Source organism: Pteropus vampyrus, unplaced genomic scaffold, assembly GCF_000151845.1.
Source record: "Pteropus vampyrus isolate Shadow unplaced genomic scaffold, Pvam_2.0 Scaffold15, whole genome shotgun sequence".
NCBI lineage: Eukaryota > Metazoa > Chordata > Mammalia > Chiroptera > Pteropodidae > Pteropus > Pteropus vampyrus.
Genome location: NW_011888796.1, coordinates 68,329 through 87,880, shown reverse-complemented (window position 1 = coordinate 87,880; position 19,552 = coordinate 68,329). Strand labels below are relative to the sequence as shown.

The following is a 19,552-nucleotide window of genomic DNA, read 5'->3' as shown; positions in this document are numbered from 1 at the left end:
TGGAATGGCCTTTGCCACTTGTTCAAGCCAAAAAAAAAAAAAAATGAGGCCTTGAAGAAAAACAGAAGAGAAACAATAGGATGTAAATAATGCTTCTAATTCTTTTGTGTTCCCAGCTCAGACAGAATAACCTCTCATCAACAGGCTGGCCAAGTGGTCCTGATGATAGGCTCGGAGGTGGTCTGTCCAAAGATGCTAGACCCTGCAGCCACTCTTTTTTTCACTGTCACCTAGAAAAAGCTACAAGAGGGCTGGAGACAAGTACCCTCATATTTTCTTAGGTGGTGATATCCTATTCAGAGAAAGGTGCACTGAGGCTGGAGAGGAGCTGACACAGCATGTCTCTTGGTAAAGTCCATGCGTGGGAGGGATAACGCAGGACAGGGCAACACCACCACGCACGGTGAGGACCAATGAGGTCATGCTATGCTAAGTACCAAAGCCGGGAGGCCATGCTTAATGGTGATCATCCCAAATGCCCAGTTCAGCTAATCTGACAGGAATTCAAACAAAACGGGGCAATGTTGGTTCTAATCAATGTAGGTGATGCCATACTTTTGCTGAAATCAGAAATAGAATTAGAAACCTGGCCACTAAAACTTGAAACTCATGCTCTTTCTAACAGCTAATGCTAAGAATATCATGAAAATCTGTTTATGTATCAAGTTTTTGTAAATCCAGTCATATTTTTAAAGTACTGAGGGAGCTGGCCACTTAAAAGGAAGCCTGAGGTAAACAGATCTATAAAACGAGCAACAATTTCTTAACTCGTAATTTGTGAAAATTCATCTTTGTGACTATTGAGGTAGTTGGTATCCAGGCACAACCGTGATTCCTGCTTCTGAAAGCACAGTGATGCTTACTTGTGCCACCTGCTCAGAGGTAGATGCATTTTCAATATAAACCCCTTGCTGTCATCTCTTTGTCAGGGTCGGATGCCAAATACAATGATCTACTCCAAAAAACAACCCACCAGTCTGTCTTAATTGAGAGCTGGTGCTAACAATTTTCCTTGCCAATTTGGAAATCCTCCAGCACCTTGTTAATTTGACTCTTTGGGAAAAATGGGATCTTTAATTCACCTCTGTGGGGGAGAACGATGGATGACTTAGCATGGCCTGTCCTTTGAGCCAGTCTCCTTGTTCTCCATGCTAAGCAATGATTCACTTCCACAGTGCCTCCATCCATCATGCCTCTCAATCCACTCATACACCTTTCCCCAGCACTCTGCGGGGAGGAGTGGATGGCAGATGGTCCCTGAGATCTTGCTCTCAGAAAGGAGAAGCAGGGGCAGCCGAGTAGCAGGTGGCCTTGCTCACACTGCCAGTGCCTGCAGCCCCTGCCTTTGAGGTGGTATGTGGCTGGCAGAACTTCCTGATGGCCTGTGTGACTCCACTCTTGAAGCAATCAGCCCCAGGACTGGAGAACAGCCTGTGGTTTCTCCAATAAAGAGAAGGGCCATTGAGAATGGGGCTTTCGATTCCTAGAATATAAGTTCCTCCGGGCAAGGGTTTTATCTGCTTCGTTCACTGCTGCATCTTCAGTACCTAGACTAGTAGGGACCTGAACATCACTGCTGACTGAACCAAAGAAAGAATGAATGAATGATGGCGCAAGCTTCCCACCAGCCAGCTTAGATATGATGGACCCTTCTTTGAACCAGTGGTTTCTTCCTGCTCTGAGCTCATAGCTCTGCCCACTGTACCACATATCTAGATCGAGCAAATTAAATCCTGTTTCAAACCTCTCCCATTATTGCTCTGACTATAAGCCCCCTGGAGGTGAGGACCTGGAGCTCTGCTTACAACCACCATCACTTTTCTTAATCCCCATACTTGAAGTTATCTAATCCTGTGTCCTGACTTAGAGTTCAGAAAAGATGGTCTCTGTGGCCTCGTGCAGTGCTTTGCATAGTGCAGGCTCCAGTGGACACTTGTGGAATGAGCAGGTCTATACTGTGCCTTCCAGACTCCCGGGTGGGATAAGGACACAGGGCAGAGAGCTCCACAGTCTCAGTGCTCTGTTTACTTTGCTATGTGGGACAAACAAATGGTCTTAGCCACCTTGGAGTTTAAGCAAAAAGGAAAATCATACACTAGGCCTCCTGTTGGCTACCACTTAGAAAACACCTGCCCAGTGCCAGGCCCTGTGCTAATATGTGTTACATATTTATCAGGATGTTGGACAGAACTTTTCCTGCTGTCCTAACATTGGCAATTGGAGTGCAGAGCTGAGGCAAAGAGGCTTTAAAAAGAGCAGTCAAGGCCAGACATCTCCCTCAGAACTTTGTAAAGGCAGCTGAGCTCCCCCAACCACCACTCCAGGAACTCCCCTTCCAGGTCTATAAAACAGAGGAGAGAAGGAGGGATGCTGAGCTGTTGACTGGTGGGGAGATTTTTGGCTTCTTTCTCTCCTTTCATGAAGGGAAGAAGTGTTTTCTCTCACCCCACCAAGCCAAGTGAAGGGGGCATTAAGAAGACTATTCAGAAATATCGGGGATGCCTCCACGAAGGGGACACTGGTGTTTCACTCCCAGTGAATAATTTACATGCCCTCATTGGTCCTGCCACTAAAATGAACAGAGCAGAGATGTCAGAGTTCTTTAGAGAGCCAGGGTGAGACCTTAAGATTTCGGGAGGGGTTATGAGAGAACACAGGGATTCATGCATGCTCCTTCTTGCCTAGTGGGTGGCCTGCTGGATCCATGAAGCCAGCCAGGTGAGGAGGGACAGTAGTGTAATGTCCTAATGCCCCTCCCCTTCCTCCAGTTTCCTATGAGTCTCAGAGAGTATGAAAGAGGAATCCAGAGGCTCCCATGGCTCCACAAAGGTAGAGGGTGGGGAGAAGCCGTGAGGTTGCCAAGGCGGCTTGATCAAGGGATACTCGCTGAGAGAGGAGTTGGGGAAAGGAGCCTGGCCTACAGGAAGTATAGTTGCCCCTCTCTCAGAGGGTCCATAGTGCCTGTAGGGCTATGTCAATAGAGGATGGAAGCCAGAATGAGTGACAACCCCAGACATTTCTCCTATTCCCCCTCTCTGACCCGAAACATAAGAGGAGCTGGAGCCCAGAAAGGGGTCACAGTAGAGGTGTCCCAGGGACAGACCATGAACCCCCAGTGCTATTCCAAGGACCAGGGTGCGGGGAGGAATCAAGCAGTGGATCATACTTGAAGTCCCCCCTGAATCATGAACCTGGCTAACACTGGAGGAGGGGACTTTTGAGATTTGAGATTAGTGCTTTAAACTAGATGGATAGAACAATTTTAACAACAGAAGTTTCCAGGAAATCGTGGATTCTGTCCAAGAGGTCATTAAGGTATGAGCTTAAGGTACATGCCCCAGAGAGAGAGAGGGCAATTCAACATAAGGCTCTGGGAAACAGTGAATGGAGAAAAACAAAACTGTCCAAGATACCTTCTGGGTTCAGACTGCCTGATGAACGAGTTACACATACATTAGATCACTGCAGACTTACAGCAGCCATATAAAATGGGATATACAATCCTCAATGAACAGATGGGGAAACTGAGGACTATGGAGGTAAAATAACTTGCCAAAAGCCATACTGGAATAGGTGTCGGTGCCTCCCCATTCCTCTCTGTGGACTGAACTCCAGACATGCTCACAGGCAGATGCTATGGGGGATTTAGAGAATGGAATAGGAGCAAGGCAGCAATGGCACTGCCATCTCGCATCCTGAGATTCTGCGCAAATGACTCAGTGAGTCTGAGCCTCACTTTCCTCCTCTATAAAGTGGGCATAGTACCTACTAACAAAGTATTGTGAAGATTTGATAACACTTTTGCATAGGGCTTGGAAGGGGCAAGGGTGTACATTACTGATTCTTTCAGCCTTTTTCTTGAAAGTCTAGTTTAAGGTGCACTCTTTTCCTTTGTCATCTACAGCATCAGTAAGATCTAGCTGAATCTTTTATCTGCAGCACTGGGCACTTCTCACAAACTGCTTTGCATATGTTTAGTTTCCTTTCCATTCTGATTACATCATCTCCTCCTAATTAGACCATAAGCTACTTAGAGGTGAGAACAAAGTCACACTTCTCAGTATACTCTAGAGCATCTAGCCACACACACAGTAGGGACTCAGTTAAATTTATGCCTCGGCTGAGATATTTGTCTAGGAAAGAGCTGGGAAAAACTAAAGCCTATGGAGAAGAGGATGATGATAATAATACTGATTACAATAACAACTAATTTTTTGAGCACTTACTCTGTGTCAGGCATGGTACTAGGTGCTTTAAATGCGTTCTCTCATGGACTCTTTCCATCAACCCTGGCTAAAAGTTTTAGTTTGTTGGTGGGTTAGTTGACTGACTTTAACTAACAATTATCAAGAGCTTACCATATGCACAGACATTGTTCCAAGTATATTCAATTCGTAATATCTCATTTAGACCTTACAGCAAATCTATATGTCAGATATTAGTATGCTCATTTATAGATTGCTCAAAGTTATGTACCTAGAAAATGAAAGACTCAAGATTCAGATCCTTGAGTTTGTCTCCAAAGCATAGTCTTAACTCCTGTGTCCTACTACTAAGAGGTTAGGTGACATGACAAAGTGTATGTAGCTAATAAATGACAGTTTGGAGATTTGAACTCCCTGGCTCTAGAGCTCAGTCAGGTCCAATGGCTGGTAGCAGACACAGAACTCCAAAGCGACAGCTCATAAATGTAGCTTTTGTTTGTTTCAATCTGTGGACCTCTTCCATATGACAAGAGTTCATGCAGCCCTCTTCTAAACCCTTGTACTTGTCAACAGACAAGCTCTCCTCAGACTTAGTGAGAAGATTAATGAGGCTTTGAATGAGACACCAAGGACATATGCCCTAGTTTCAATGGATCATAAATCAATTAATGTATACCACCAGAAGTTAAATGCTATAATTTTAGGAATATTACCACCCGAGAGCCACCCCTGATACCCTCCTCTTATACCTCACCAAAAAAGTTTTGGTCTAGGGGCTGTACTCATTTCATTAGTTAATCATTGAGCACAAATACGAGTGACATTCAAGTGTTTTCCTGAGCTTTGTTCTGTTCTTGGCCACCTCCAAGTAACCCTGTGGGGTTCATTCCTCCCTCTGCAGCTCACACATCCTCCAAATGAAAGCTGTTGGAGGTAGGTTTTTATTTCCGAACAATGGTCACAGATTTCTGAATTGGTGGCATAAAATTCCTTACACCTGGTTGCTCCCTCTGGTTTAAAACATTAAATGTTGAGGGCCTAGCCCCTGGGACCTGTGTGAGTTCTTATTAACTGGGAATTTCTTCATGTAAACCTCATAATAATCTTATAACAAGGTACTGCTATTGTCCCTATTTTACAAATTAATGATTTGTAAATTTCAGGCAGTTTAAGTAACTTGCTCAAGGTCACTAAATGGTGGCATGAAGTCTTAAAGCCAGGTGTGCTTGGACCCAGGGCCGTGGCATAGAACTCTCTTCATTTACTACAAAAAGCCTTTCCACTCATGAAGAGATGGGACTGGGAGCACCTCTGGAGTGCAGATAGGTAATCTAGAGAAGTAGTTCTCAGTCCTAGCTATGTATTAAAATTGCCTGGGATGCTTTTAAAATATACTGATGCCCGGGCCCCACCTCAGCCCAATGAAATCAGAATCTCTGGAGGTAGGACTCAGGTATCAATATTTTTAAAGCTCCTTGGGTAATTGTAATGAGAAGCCAGGCTGAAAACCACTCACACACGGGAAAGAACTGAACTCATGCCTGGGAGAGCGGATTCCAGATCCCAAAGCTGATGCGAGCTCTAACAGCAATAACAACTTGCTGGTTTTGCTGCTGCTGTCCCAGAATCCCACAGCTACCTCTGCCCCACAGAGAACCAGTAGCTCTATCCCCTCCTCTCTGGCCTCTAAAATGTAACATGGTTGTTAGCTGCGCACACATTTCACAGCACCCAGCTACTTACTTATCTTCTATGAATTCTTCCCCTGTACACAGTTAGTCATTCCCTCTTGTGAGTTCCCGCAACGCCACAATCATCCACCTCATAGATTAGTTATCTCGTTGTACTGTCCCTGTTTATGTCTCTCTCCCCCACTGAGCTGTGAGCTGCACAGGGACTGGGGCTGTGCCTGAACCATCCCTGTATCTTCCCCGTGTGATGGAGCATTTAGCACAGAGGATGGACTTGAACAACGTTGGTTGAAAGGATACATTCAGACCTAAAGAGCTGGATTCGGATATCAGAAAAATCTTTAGAGAAATCTTTTCCTTTGGTTGTCACAGTGTCTCCTTCCTTTAACCTCCATTTGACACAAAGACTTTATAGGAAACAAAAAACAAAAGTAATTCATCCTTCAAGATTTGCCTTAAAACCTATCTCCAAAAAGAACTCTCTTGGATTGTCCCCAGCTTGTAACGATCTTTTAGTGAATTTTTATGGTCTCTGTAGTCTGCATAATTCAGTTGTCAATTGCATTCTTCTGTTACTCTCTTTAATACTTGTTTTTTTTAATGCTTACGTTTATGTTTTACCTTCCTAACAAGACTGTCAACTCCATGAATTTACTATCTCAAAGATGGTAAATCATTTTCTTGGCTCACTTGTTTGATATCTCCTGACAAACTGTAAGCTCTTCGAGGCCTGATACTCTCTGTTATCACTCCTCACATGGCAGCACCAGGCACAGTGCTGGCACAGGCTGGGAGCTCAGCGAGACTGCTAAATGAAGACATTTGGTAACCCCTCTTAGCCTAGTGCCCTGAACTCACTGAACTCACTAGGTATTCACTAATCATATTTGCCGACTGGGTATGACATGAAAAAACAGATTCTTATTATAAGGTATGGTTCATATAACACATAGAAATTCTCAGATTAAACCTTATTTCAGTTTTTTTTGTTTTTTGTCTTTTTACTTTTTGTAAATGCCTTTTTTGGCTCCAAAATTGAATAGAAGTATCAGGGAAGAATCCTTCATTCACTTCCAAATCCCTTCCACATCAATTTTTCACAAAGCCCCTAAACCTTCAGTTCAAATCACTCTGGATTTCATACATATCCACTATTATTAAATTCAACAAGTCACTGCAGAGAAAAGAGAGTGGCGCCAGCTGGGTTGGTTGGTGCCTGCACACCCACACTCGCACCTAGCTATGACTTCTGAATATGGAATCAGGTCTGCTATTTAATTTCTTAATGAAGGAAATAGATTCCCCTGGGGAGCCCTCTCAATAGAGATGCTGCTCTGCTGTACCAGCTCTAAAACACAGGGCTCTGCTCTGTTTTGCTGACTGATGATACAGTAGGGTCCCTCGCAGATGGCAGGCTTGGTATCCAAAGACAGTCACATTTCCAGACAGATCATTGTTTTCTGTTTTCCTTTGGTGCAGTAGAAATGTGTGCATGTATGGAGCGGGGAGGTGGGGGGGGGGAAGGGGGAGGGAGAATAGAAACAAATGAGCTCACCTGCCCCAGAAAATCATTCCACCACTCTTGTCACCCAACACCAAATACCCAGCCCCATTTTTGGCCTAACAGCTGCTGCTGCCTGGCACACACAGCTGTTGCTACTGAGTTCTAATGAGCTGTAGTTAGCAAGGTAGGAAGAAGAGAAGGGCTCCAATGTCACTAATGAGGAGGGGTGAAGACAGACACTCAGCAAAGCTGGTTTTAAAGGAGATGAGCATAAGGAAAGAAGGAAGGCAGCACCAGAAGACAGCATGTCCCAAGGTTCAAATTAGAGGCTATGTATAAGGGGTCCTCTGGAACACTACAAGTGTGTCTCAAAATCACCACCTTCTAGGGCTGGCTGCATTCCTCCACCACAGGCAGAAGAAAGAGAGGAAAAGGCATCTTATTTGGCTAACCCACACCTAGCTCTAGGTACCTGGGCATCACCCCTTCAGCATTCTTCAAAATACAATGGCTACCGTGGCTGTCTCCCCCAGTACAGGCAGTGGAAGATCGGTAATGTCCACAATGCCATGGCCAGAAAGTTCAAGCCAAACTAGCTTTGGCAGATATATTTGGGTCTGCAAGAAGGCCAGGAAGGGGCAGTCCAGGGGGACTGAATTTCTGTATTCAAAAGGCTTTTCCAGCACATTTTGCTTCTTAGTACAGAGTGATGGGCAAACAGGTTTTATCAGTAGTGACTCAGTTTCCCTCTTTTAATGGTGCCTTAGAAGAATTGTGAAATTTATCGAGGAGAGGACTGCTTTCTAACAAGGCCCAGTGATGGAAACAGGAGAAGGGCTCCTATTTCTGACCCTTCTCAAGCTCCTCAATAGTCATTGAAAAAAACACTAGAAAAAGATTTGAAGGGAAAAAAACAACCTACCTGTTACACACACACACACACACACACACACACACACACACACACACACACACACACACGTTGACAAAATTGGGGTCCTCTGACCACATGTTCCCAGGCGAGGGTGACCAGGTGATGCTCCGCCTTCTTATATCATCTCATATTGTAAACAAGTGCCTTTTGCAGTCTGTTTAGTGCCATGTTTTTCACATTTTGATTGTTTTTGTTGGTGATTTTGCTGTTTAAAATGGCCCCCAAGCATAGTGCTGAAGTGCTGTCTAGTGTTCCTAATACAAGAGGGCCATGATGTGCCTTACGGAGAAAATATGCATGTTAAGTGAGCTTTGTTCAGGCACAAGCTATAGTGCTGTCACCATGAGTTTAATGTTAATTAGTCAACAGTATATATTAAATAAGGTGTCTTTAAACAGAAGCACACTTAAAACAAGGTTTCATCGGTTGATGAAAAAGTTGTGACCAGAGGCTCACAGAAACCTAACTCTGTATTTACCCCCAGGAGCAATGCTTCAGTATTCACTAATTCAGTGTTTTCAACGACTTTATGGAACATAATTGCTGCAAATAATGAGAATTGACTATACTTTTTGGCATAATTTTGACTACTTGGACTGGTTTTCTATGGTATTTCGAATCACAGACACTGTGAGATAGATGAACAACGAAAGGAAGGGTAGGTAGGAAACTGTAGTTTGAGACAGTATAAAGGAGAAGTACATTAGCTTTAGAGGCGGGTAGACCTATGTTTGAACCCTGACTCTGCCCTTCCTTAGCTGTGTGTATTAGTTTTCTACTGCTGCATAAATAATTACCACAAACAACACTGATTACCTCTCAGTTTCTATGAATCACAAGTCTAGGCACAATTGGACTGCAGTCAAGGTGTCAGCTGGGGCTGCTATCTTATCTGAGGCTCAGCGTCCTTTTCCAAATTCCAGTGGTTGCTGGCAGAATTAATTTCCTTGTCGCTGTAGAACTCATGGCTTGCTTCTCCAAGGCCAGCCGGAGAGAGACTCATATCTTTTAAAGAGCTCATCTGATCAGGTCAGACCCAGGATAATTTCCCTTAAAGTCAAGGCTTAAAAATTACCTAATTAGGGACCCAAATTAAACCTGCAAAATTCCTTCACCTTTGTCTTATAACATAACCATAGCATATAACCATTACCATAGTCACATTCGATGACAGAAAACTGCCTTGCTTACATAAGATGAAGGTGAGGCTAAGGCATCTCCAAATATAAGGATAAAACAAACAAACAAATAAACAAACAAAAAAACAGGAGGCCCTAATTGAAAAAACCAGAGTGATGGAAAATATTTAATTCTTTTTTTTTAAACGCCTACAGTACCTGGTATTCCTAAGTGGTCGCCCAACCAAGTACTAACCAGGTCCGACCCTGCTTAGCTTCCGAGATCAAACGAGATCGGGCATGTTCAGGGTAGCGTGGCTGTAGACAATATTTAATTCTTTGGTCACTGAACTTCCTCTTCTGGGGAGCATGGAGGAAGGGACTAAACCTTGGACAGCAGTATGGGAGTGTTGCTTATCTTGCTTCAGATCACTAGGCCATCAAGACAAGCTTCTCCATCTAGAGGAGTCCAGGCCCCACAGGCTTTTGGTTTTCATCACATGAGCCCACAGATGAGATTTCACTCTGAAACAGTAATTATTCTGGTAAAGCTTCCTGATCAGCAACAGGCTCTGGGGTTGATGGTGCACCCTGGGCCCTGGGAGGCAGGTTCTAGTAAGAGAGGCCTCAACACTCCTTACGTGCTGCTCAGAGACATGCCTAAGAACCGTCAGGATCCTGTACTATAATTATCATAGTTGTCCCAACTTGAGTCCCACTGGCAAGTGATTTTACATGCAATTATACTCGACATAAGAAAAGACTTTACCCATCATCCTCTCAGCCCTTCTTCCTCCCTCTCCTTTCATTCTCCTTCTCTCTCCATGTTACTTCTTTCTTTCCCTTCATCTCCCAAAGGAGTCCAATAAAGTCTACATCAGGAGGCAGAGGAATCAACCTCAAGGTCACCTTATACCCTGGCCCTAGGGTTGCTTGCTCCTTGGAGAGCAGCCTGTCATGTTCTCTGACATTGTCAAAGAACGCACAAATAATATTTCCCTCCACTTTCCTCCAGACAAAACTATTTGGCTTTCTATCTTTAGATCAACTGTCTCTTCCTAAAAGCTCACCTTGGGCTCAGAGAGGGAAAATAATTACTGGTGGGGGAAAATGAGCAAAACGCTGGCCCACATAGGTCAGAGTGGCTGTGACATGGCCAAGATTCTATTAATTAACTACTTTACTAATAAATAGCAATATAATACCCTTGATGAGTAATTTAGACTCAGCACTATGTTAAATATTTTATAGTCATGTTAAATCCTTGTAACAACCTTATGAAGTAGATACTATTATTATCCACATTATATACATGAACAAAGTGAAAAGTTAGGTAACTTTCCCTAGATCACATCACCAATCAGTTTCCAATCTGGGACTCCAACTTGGTCTGTGTGACACTTGATCTGTACATTTAATCAACCTGTTCTATTACCTTGCTATGTGTACATGGGCTTCTACCTATACTGTTGTTCTCAGACTTTGGTTACTGGAAATTTCATTGTGCAAATGATAAAGCAAAATTTTGCCTTCCAGATCCACAACACTCATTCAGTGCCCCCTACTCACCTATCAGTGCCGCCTCTTTTCATCACAAACGGCCATGGTATTTTCAGTTGTTCCCCAGCCAGGGACTTTGCAGAGGAAAGCAGGTAACATACCTGCATTTCAGGACAAGCAGGAATACACTTGTATCTTAGGACCAGCTGCAAGGTACCATATCTGCATTTCAGGACAAGCAGGAATACACTTGTATCTCAGGACCAGCTGCAAGGTACCAGGGAACTCCAAAGGGAGAGACAATCTAGAGAATGAGACCCTCTTTTGCCTCCCCAGTCACAAGATGAAAGACAACTATACGGTGGGAGCATTGTTGTCAATGGCCCAGAGTTTAGCCATCGGAAAGATGGAAAAGAGAAATGGGCCTATGGTTCATAGAGCATCAGCAGGAGACCTTGGGCAGTTGTTTAAGAACTATCAATGGACCAGGGCTAAGGAGATTGGAAGATAAGAGGTCATTATAATACCTGCAATAATGTAACTAAACTGATTTGAGTATGTGGCAGAGAAAGTGGCCATTTTAGTTTTTTGGACCCTCATCTAACTTGCAAACAGGAATTGAAAGGCTTACGATTATAACGAAGCTGTTAAATGAGCTCGGGCCTCCTTGTGCCTTGGGAGCTGTGGGTCAGGGTCCTGAGGACAGTTAACCCCAGCAGCAGAGCCCTTCTCTCCACCAGTCCTTTGGCCATCGGTATGAGGGCCCTCACTCACTTACCAAAGTCTAGACTAGGCATTGTGCAGAGCTTGGGTATCAGTTCTCTAGAGCTGCTGTAACAAATTACCACAAACTTGGTGGCTGAAAAAAGAAATTTATTCTTTCACAGGTCTAGAAGCTGAAGCCTAAAGTCACGGTGTCAGTAGGGTTGATGTCTTCCTCAGAGGTTCTGAGGAAGAATCTATTCTGTGCTTCTCTCCTAGCTTCAATTGTTTGCAGAAAGTCTCTGGAGTCCTTTGGCTTGTAGCTTATCACTCTGCATCTTAGTCTCTGTCATCACATAGCCATCTTAGAAGAGTGCCAGACATAGGAGCTAGGGCCCACCCTAATTGAATATAACCTCACCATAACTCTATTTCCAAATAGGCCACATCCTGAGGTTCTAGATGGATATGAATTTGGGAGGGGTGTGTGTGTGTGCAAACTGTCAATGGTTCCACATAGCAGCAAAGAAAGGTTTTGGGTTCCTCAAGATGAGGGCTCAAGTAAACCTCAGTGCAGACAGGGAGAGACATCCTGAGCAGTGTCCATGTCAGACTGAAGCACTGTTCCTGCATCTAAAACATTTCACAGAAATTAAGCCCAAAGGGGCCAAGAAAGTCAAGCAGAGAACTAAGGCAACTTCCCCCATAGCTCAAGACAGCAGCCTGCCTTCCACTCCAGAGTACATTAGAATTATCCAGGTAAAATGCAGGGTAACTCAATCCATCTAACACCCTCTCCCCATAAGCTAATGTAGAAAATAGGCAAATGTCTTCGATCTCCTTTCATCTCCCTTCTAAACCCCAGAAGGGCCAGGGGACACCCTGGGGCTCCAGACATTTGACGAGAATGAAGTTCGCTCAGCGTCCCACTCAGCCATTCCCTCAGCCCCCTACTCAGACAATCCTGGGCAGAGGGGCTCATGGCAAAGAGCAGAGCAGCACTGAGTAAACCCTCACAGTCCCCCAAGGAGGCCCTTTCTGCTTTGTGGGGACTCATTTCTGAGGCCTTCGGGGAAGTGCTATGCAGAACTGCATCCAAGCTGGGCTAAGCAGATTAGTTCCCTCCCAGCGAAAGGTTCTGGGCAGCTGAGCAGGGCACAGTGGCAGGGGGCTGTCATTACAAGGCCCAGATAGGACATAATTACATGCTCCCTGGAGGGAGCTCCTAATTGAATTACAGGGTGTCTCCTGAGCATCAAAGGCAGCCGGTGCTCAGAGGTGGACTGAGCAGCTCAGGAACAGACCTTCTCAAGAGCTGGTGCGGGGCCAGGCTCAGGCTATAGAGAAACTCAGGGACATCCTAGCCCACAGGGCTCTGCGAATCTCCTGAAACTGGGACAGGAGGGGAGGAAGGTGTGGAAAGTGGAGGATGGTGGGAGTCCCGATCCTCATGCCTGTGGAGTGCGTTCCAGTCACATGACCTCTGGGCTTCTGCAACCTGGAGCTGGTATACCGCCAGAGGACATGCTGAGAGTTCACGCTGTTCATTCATTCATCCATTCAACAGACATTTTTTGTGTCCCTATGATATGTGAGGCACTCTGATAGACATAGGGAAGAACTAGGTGCTGCTCTGGTCTGAGAACATGGCCTGCCTGGGGACCGTTTACTCCTGAGGCCAACTTCTACTTACAGCTGTGTGTGCCCAAGCCAAAGCCAGTTGTCCGTTTTATTTTAATAAGTCCTTCTGAGTTGACTGAAGGAAGGGAGATGTGCAAGTCACTTTTAATGATTCCAAACTGAGTCCCAGAAAAAAGCAGGGAACAGTGCCTCTACGTGGCCACAACTCTTGGAGGTCCGTTCTTCTAAAGCATCTCTCACACACACTCCTCTTCCCCACCAGACTGGGTAACTCCCTGAGGACAGGGACTGTGCCTTTTCTCACTGTGCTTATTAGCCCACATACATCTGCTAATTGTATCCTGAGCAACTGACACCCACCTCCCCACCTCCCCTCTCCTGTTGCTTCCAGCATCATTGATTTGGAGAGTTCTCATAGGCTCTCCAGGGGCTGCAACTGAGACCCACTTGTTCTCTCTTATCATCACCCCCTCTAAGCCTTGATCATGGATCCCTCAGATACCATGTATACAGCATCAAAGGAGGCCCTTAAATCTGAACACACGATCCTGAGCCAGCCTTGCTCCGTTCCCCAGGCTGCAGGCCAAAGCGTCATCTGTTGGTAATTCTTGATGGCAAAGTGACACAAACAAGGATCCTCCATGCGCACCGGCTTGGGCAAGAGTGGGTCTGAGCCAACGGTCAAGGGTGACGAATCCAGATTTCTGAACAGGGCATTAAGGAGTTTATTTGGCCCTTGACAAATTCCCTGGGGTCAGTTTCCCCTGAACTAAAAAGAAAGAACTCAACTCTTGCCTTAAGGAAGAGATGTAGAATTTGCTCTTAGCTTCTTCTACAGGAGGAGAAGAAAGCCTGGTCCTTTCAGTTTCATGATCTTATTATGATGCTAATATATGTAACACAATGGAGAAAGAATTTGTGATTTAGAATCAGAAGATCTAGGTTTTGATTCTTACTCTTAAAAGCTCTGTGTCCTAGGGTAAATTACTTACTACTTCGTGGGCTCTGTTACTTAATATGAAGCAAGTGGTAATATTAACCTTAAAGGTATGACAATATCCTTATTTTTTTTTCATATTTTCATGTAAATATTAGAAGTTTTACTACATAAGAACAATAACAATAGTAAACTTTCTCCAAGGTCTGAACAACGGTGAAGCCCTGGTAACCAATACTGTGCCCTATATTCTCATATATTACCTAGAATATTCTGATTTCATGGGGTCGCTCTCATCAAAACAACTTTAAACAACTAGTGCATAATATTTTCAAAGCATTTTACATCAGTTAGTTCCTTTGAAAGTTGGCCCTCAACTATGTTCAATTCTGCTTTCTCCTCAACCTCCAAAATAGAAAGTAAATATTCTTCTAATACTCCACAGGTTAATTAAAATGTTATTTCTCTCTGCTTTGGCTAGAATTATATTAACTCATTCTAGTAACACTAGTTATTTTTTGCTATATTTTATGAAAACAACTGAAATCTAATTAATTTTCAGATAATCTTCTAAAACATGGGTTCCATGAGGAGGAGCGGATAATTAAAATGGCCTGTGGTAAGGATCTGGCTGGAAACAACTGATCAATCTTATAAAACTCACTGGGTCAGTAGGGGTTCTGGAAGATTCTGCTCTAATAAGAAAACTATTTGCTTTATGTGACCAATAGGAATTTATGTCCTTGTGGATTCATCCAGGGAATAGAAGAAGATTCTGTGTTATACAGGATGAAGGAGTCATTCAATGAGTTTCTCCCAGTAGGATGAGCTTAGTATTGTAGAGATAGTGGTAACTTCATGCTAATGCACCTCAGTGAAATGAAGACTCCTAGTTTCTTTATCCCATGAAGTTCTTTCCATCTCTCATCCCTAGACTAACGTTGACAGATATTTGGCCTTTTCTTCTCACATCCACAGTTGAGCCCAGATACAGCCTCAAAAATCCTTTCCAAGATGGCCCCCTGGACAGCTACTACTGACACAAAAGGAGTTCTATTTTACACCCCAGCCCTGTGCCCTGGGACATGGGCACCTGCCAGAGTCACACACTGTGCCACCTGGAGATAAGAATGCTCTGGCTTCTGGGGAGTTCCTGGAAAGGCATCAAGTTACGGTTCTAAAGACAGGGTACCTGCTGGCTCCAGCTAAGTCCGACTGACCAGCTGTCTACCGGGGGAAGGGAGGGGTGGGAAAAGCTTTCATTCTGTCCCTGGTGAGCATGAGTGGCAGGGAAGCTTTCAGTCTCTGGAACACAGGCTGCTCTGGAAACCCGAACCTCGGGAGAAGCTTTGAAAGTGACTCAGTACCCAAATAGTTCACCTGCAAATGACAGCTGATTATCTTTTGACGCTAGTGTCCTGGAGAGGACAGAGCAAAAGAAGGTAAAGGGGAGAAGTGACCCTGGTAGCCTTGAGGTTTGTGTCACTGAGCATCAGCTCCTAGGAATGTTTTCTGTTTATCTGAACAGAGGCCAGCTTAATCTTAGCTGCTGAGTCTGTGGTCAGCTTGATAAATCTGATAGGCCCGGGGCTCCAGAGGTGGCTATTTTTCCTGTTCTCCACCCTACTGTCTCAGCACAGACCACTGTAAAGTCAGTGCTCTCTCTCAGGCACTGCAAACCTTAAATATTATGTGAGTTTTGAGGTGACAGATGACTATCTCACCTGGGATTCCTCTCTAAGTGACATTGCCCACCACTTATAAAAACAACTGCTGAGATAGGATACCATGGAACCCCCATGGCAAGTTGATTTCTCTATCCCACCATCCAGTTATGGCAGATTAACTGTTGGGTTGGGGGTGAGGAGGAGCTTGGCTTGACACAGGGCAACCAACACATATCTGGCCAGTGGCCTTTACATAGCAAAGTTGGGGAAAAAGTGGGGGAAGGGAATGGACCAATCAGATTCTCTCTCTTGAGAATCTGAGCTAGAAAAACTGAAAGATCTTTCCAAGTAGGGGTTGAAAGCATATGTGGAAAGAGGAGCCATGAAGTAGGGCTACTGGTCTATGAGGTATCATTGCAAGCTGGAAGGAATAAGAGAGAAGGCCACAGAGAGACATAGAGATGCCAAGAGACAAATAATATGTGGCCCGGGAGGGAGAGCATCAGAAAGAGGAGGTGGTCCCTAGGGTTCCCTCAGCCTCTGATGGTTTTCTGATACCAGTTTCAGGCTATGCTGGATCCTTTCAACTCAACCTTCTTGTCTTAACATGCAGTTGGGCAAACACTTTGTGGTGAAGGAGAAAAGAGCACCACAATGAGTGGTCTGTTGCCTGGGAGATATCAGTCTTCTTGGTATTATCATGAAGCTAGTTCTTTCTGTCCATATGACAGGCTTTCTTAAGGAATATACAGCTCGTTCTTGATCACTCAAAGAAATTGTAGATCAGACAGAAGACAGAAGGCAATCCAAGTACAGATGCCAAGAGTGTGAGGGAAGAGATTATAGGAAAGAGGATAAGAACAAAAGAGGAGACAGGACTAGCGGAAACAGGGAGGAAGACACTGAGCGTGAGCAGGAGTGGAAACCACAGGACTAACATCTGCAGTGCCTGCAGCATATGCAGTAGAGAAAGAAAAGTTACAGAAGAGGACATTTAGAAGAGAGAGCAAGTGAAAGAGATGAGTACACAAACAGAAAGTAAGGTATGAGTAGGAAAATAAAGTGAATACATTTGAAGATTTGTAGCCAGGGCCATGGTTAACCCTAGTAATGGTGGCAGAGTACACCTACATCTCCACAGCTCAGAAAGAGAGGGCCAGGTGGTAGTGGGGTTCACAAGGAGAACTCATGTGGGTTAGACAAGGAAAATCCAAAAGGTAGACAAATCAAGACCAAGAGCTCTGGAAAAAGATGGACTACTAGAGAGACTTAAATATATACACATACCTAGTGCTGACTAAAAAAAAATTTTCATAAAAAAAAAATTTTGATAATGAATATGTTTCACTTTCAACTTTATCTTCTCTACTTATCCAGGTAATTTCCTACTTGGGTACCTGGTAGGTGGTAGTGGTGGGAATATAATTCCTATGACTGATAACTATCATGCCAACTGAGAATGTTTACCATGTGCTTTCCTTCACGGTCATTTAGCAACACTCTCAAAGCATTTGATTCCTGAAAAATGCTTCTGGACTGTACTGAAATTAATTATGGGGACTTTGCTCTATTTGCAGATGAAGGAATTCTCTCTCTCCACTACCAATTATATACTACTGACTCAAACCCAGGGCTTCCCATTGGATTCTGGAAGCACAACTTAAGTTTCTCTTTTAAAAAACAAAAAGAAAACAACACCTTGAAAAAGCTGAAGACCTAGCTCTGTATTCTACCTTCCTTGTAAAGTTAGGGGCACAACTAAAGGGTGGAAAAGCAATGAATGCTCATGCACCACCCAATACATCTGGGAAGTTGAAAAAAGGTTGGACAACAAGGAAGGGTCCTCCCCCACTCACCCACCTCGCTTTGCCAAAGTGTTCCTTTCTGTCACTCTTGTGAGTGAATAAGGAAACTTTGACCCTAAGAGCTAGGAGCCAAGACAAAATAAGTAAGGCCATGGCAGGATCTCTATTGATATCCCTTTACTATTACTGCCTCAAGTTCCAACTAGCACCTCTTGAAGCAGTGCACAGGAGAACCTACTTTGAGGATAAGACTTATTTTTTGACTGGCTAGTCATGTGATCATCTCTAATCACAATGTGTCTTTCTCCTGAGACCTGCCTGACATTCTCCCTAGTGGAATCTGCAACCCTGTAACACTGAGTTTTCCAGGGGGCAAACTAATATGAGAAGACCAAGTATGGACACACTAGCTGCTCTGCTGCATATGGTCCCTAACCAAGTCAGGTAGAGGGGATGTTGCCTGATCCAGTGTTGCAAAGGAAAACTGCACCTTTAGGTCTTAAACAAGTTAACCAGGAAGGCTCTGGACTTCTGGCGATTTTTGCAGACATGTAAGGTTTGAGTAGACTTGGGGTGCTTTGTGGATCCTGGAGTTGAAATATAGCCTTCTTTGATACACTCTTTGACAATTTCAGTAATTAAGAAGAAGAAGGAAAAAAATCATCAGACATGGGGCCTCTCTGGACACAACACACAATAACCAAAGTTTGTGCTAAAAAGGCCATGTAGTCTTTTAGTCATTCCTTTGTGCCCAGAAGAGGGAGAACTGTAGTTGAACAACCTATCTGAAATGTTCCACTGTACTGTTATGTTCTCCCATTCAACAATTGGCTTAGATCTGGATTCTCTTCTTCAGGGCAACTCTGAGCCAAGTATATAACTCCACCGTGAGGTCCATGAAGTGATGGGCCCTGGTGACTGACTGTTTATCTAAAGCTGGAGAGAGATATTGTTACGGCAAGTCAGGCGCTGAAGGCAAAAGAAAACAAAAAGGGAGGGATGTCAGCAAAGAGAGAATTATCACCACTTCCACCTGACTACCACCCTCACTCAGCTTGCAGCTTGTGACTTTTCTCAAGCACAGAAAGGGCATTCTGGAGGCAAATACTCTCCCTTGGTAGCAGGAAAGAGCCAAAGAAAAAGAAAAAAGCCTACTGTGTTTTAATCGAATTGGAGAATGTACAAATTTTGTCCTGGAGAACTCCAGATTTTTATAGATTTTGATGGAAAGATTACTTGGGGTTAAAACTTTACACGGAAAGCACCCCTAGAAGAGAATGGCCTGCATCTTTTGAAAAGAATTCATTATTTCACGGAACAAGGTCTTGTCTGCAGTTCATCAGCACTGCCTGAAAGATGTCCCAGGTATGCTCGTTAGCTTTCCTCAGTAAGAGATCACCAAGATAAAGTTTTTTTTTTTTTTAATTTCTATGAGCTCAATATTTTCTTTCCTGAACAGTCTCAAGAGAACTGAGAGATTAAAAAATAGTCCATAATATATTATTATTCTTAGTTAAGATATTAGTCACATAATATTCTTGAGTTTGCACTTCTAGAGCATCTTCCACCCCAAAATTTCCACATTCTTCCCAAAGTTAACATTTTCCTGACAGGTAAAAATAAAATGGAAATGTCCAAACAGGGAGAGGGAGATATTGAATCTGTAGGCTTTAAAAAGTCCTTTCCAGCTCCAACTTTCATATCTAGCTGTGTGATCTTGAACAAGTCACTTTCCCTCTCTGAATCTCAGCTTCAAAATTCATAGAAATGGGAGGTTAGATACTTTCTAGATTTAACACTTTAATTTTAATGGAAAACATGTGGCACAGCTAATATTACATTCTTCTT

The 19,552-nt window shown here is 43.9% G+C and overlaps 1 protein-coding gene and 1 pseudogene across 3 annotated transcripts in view; both read right to left on the bottom strand.

Annotated features, from left to right (window-relative positions):
* The window catches only part of SLC8A3 (solute carrier family 8 member A3), a 123,919-nt gene that overhangs the window by 81,987 nt on the left and 22,380 nt on the right, over nucleotides 1–19,552 (bottom strand). The window lies entirely within an intron of this gene.
* LOC111735946 lies at nucleotides 9,660–9,778 on the bottom strand (annotated as a pseudogene).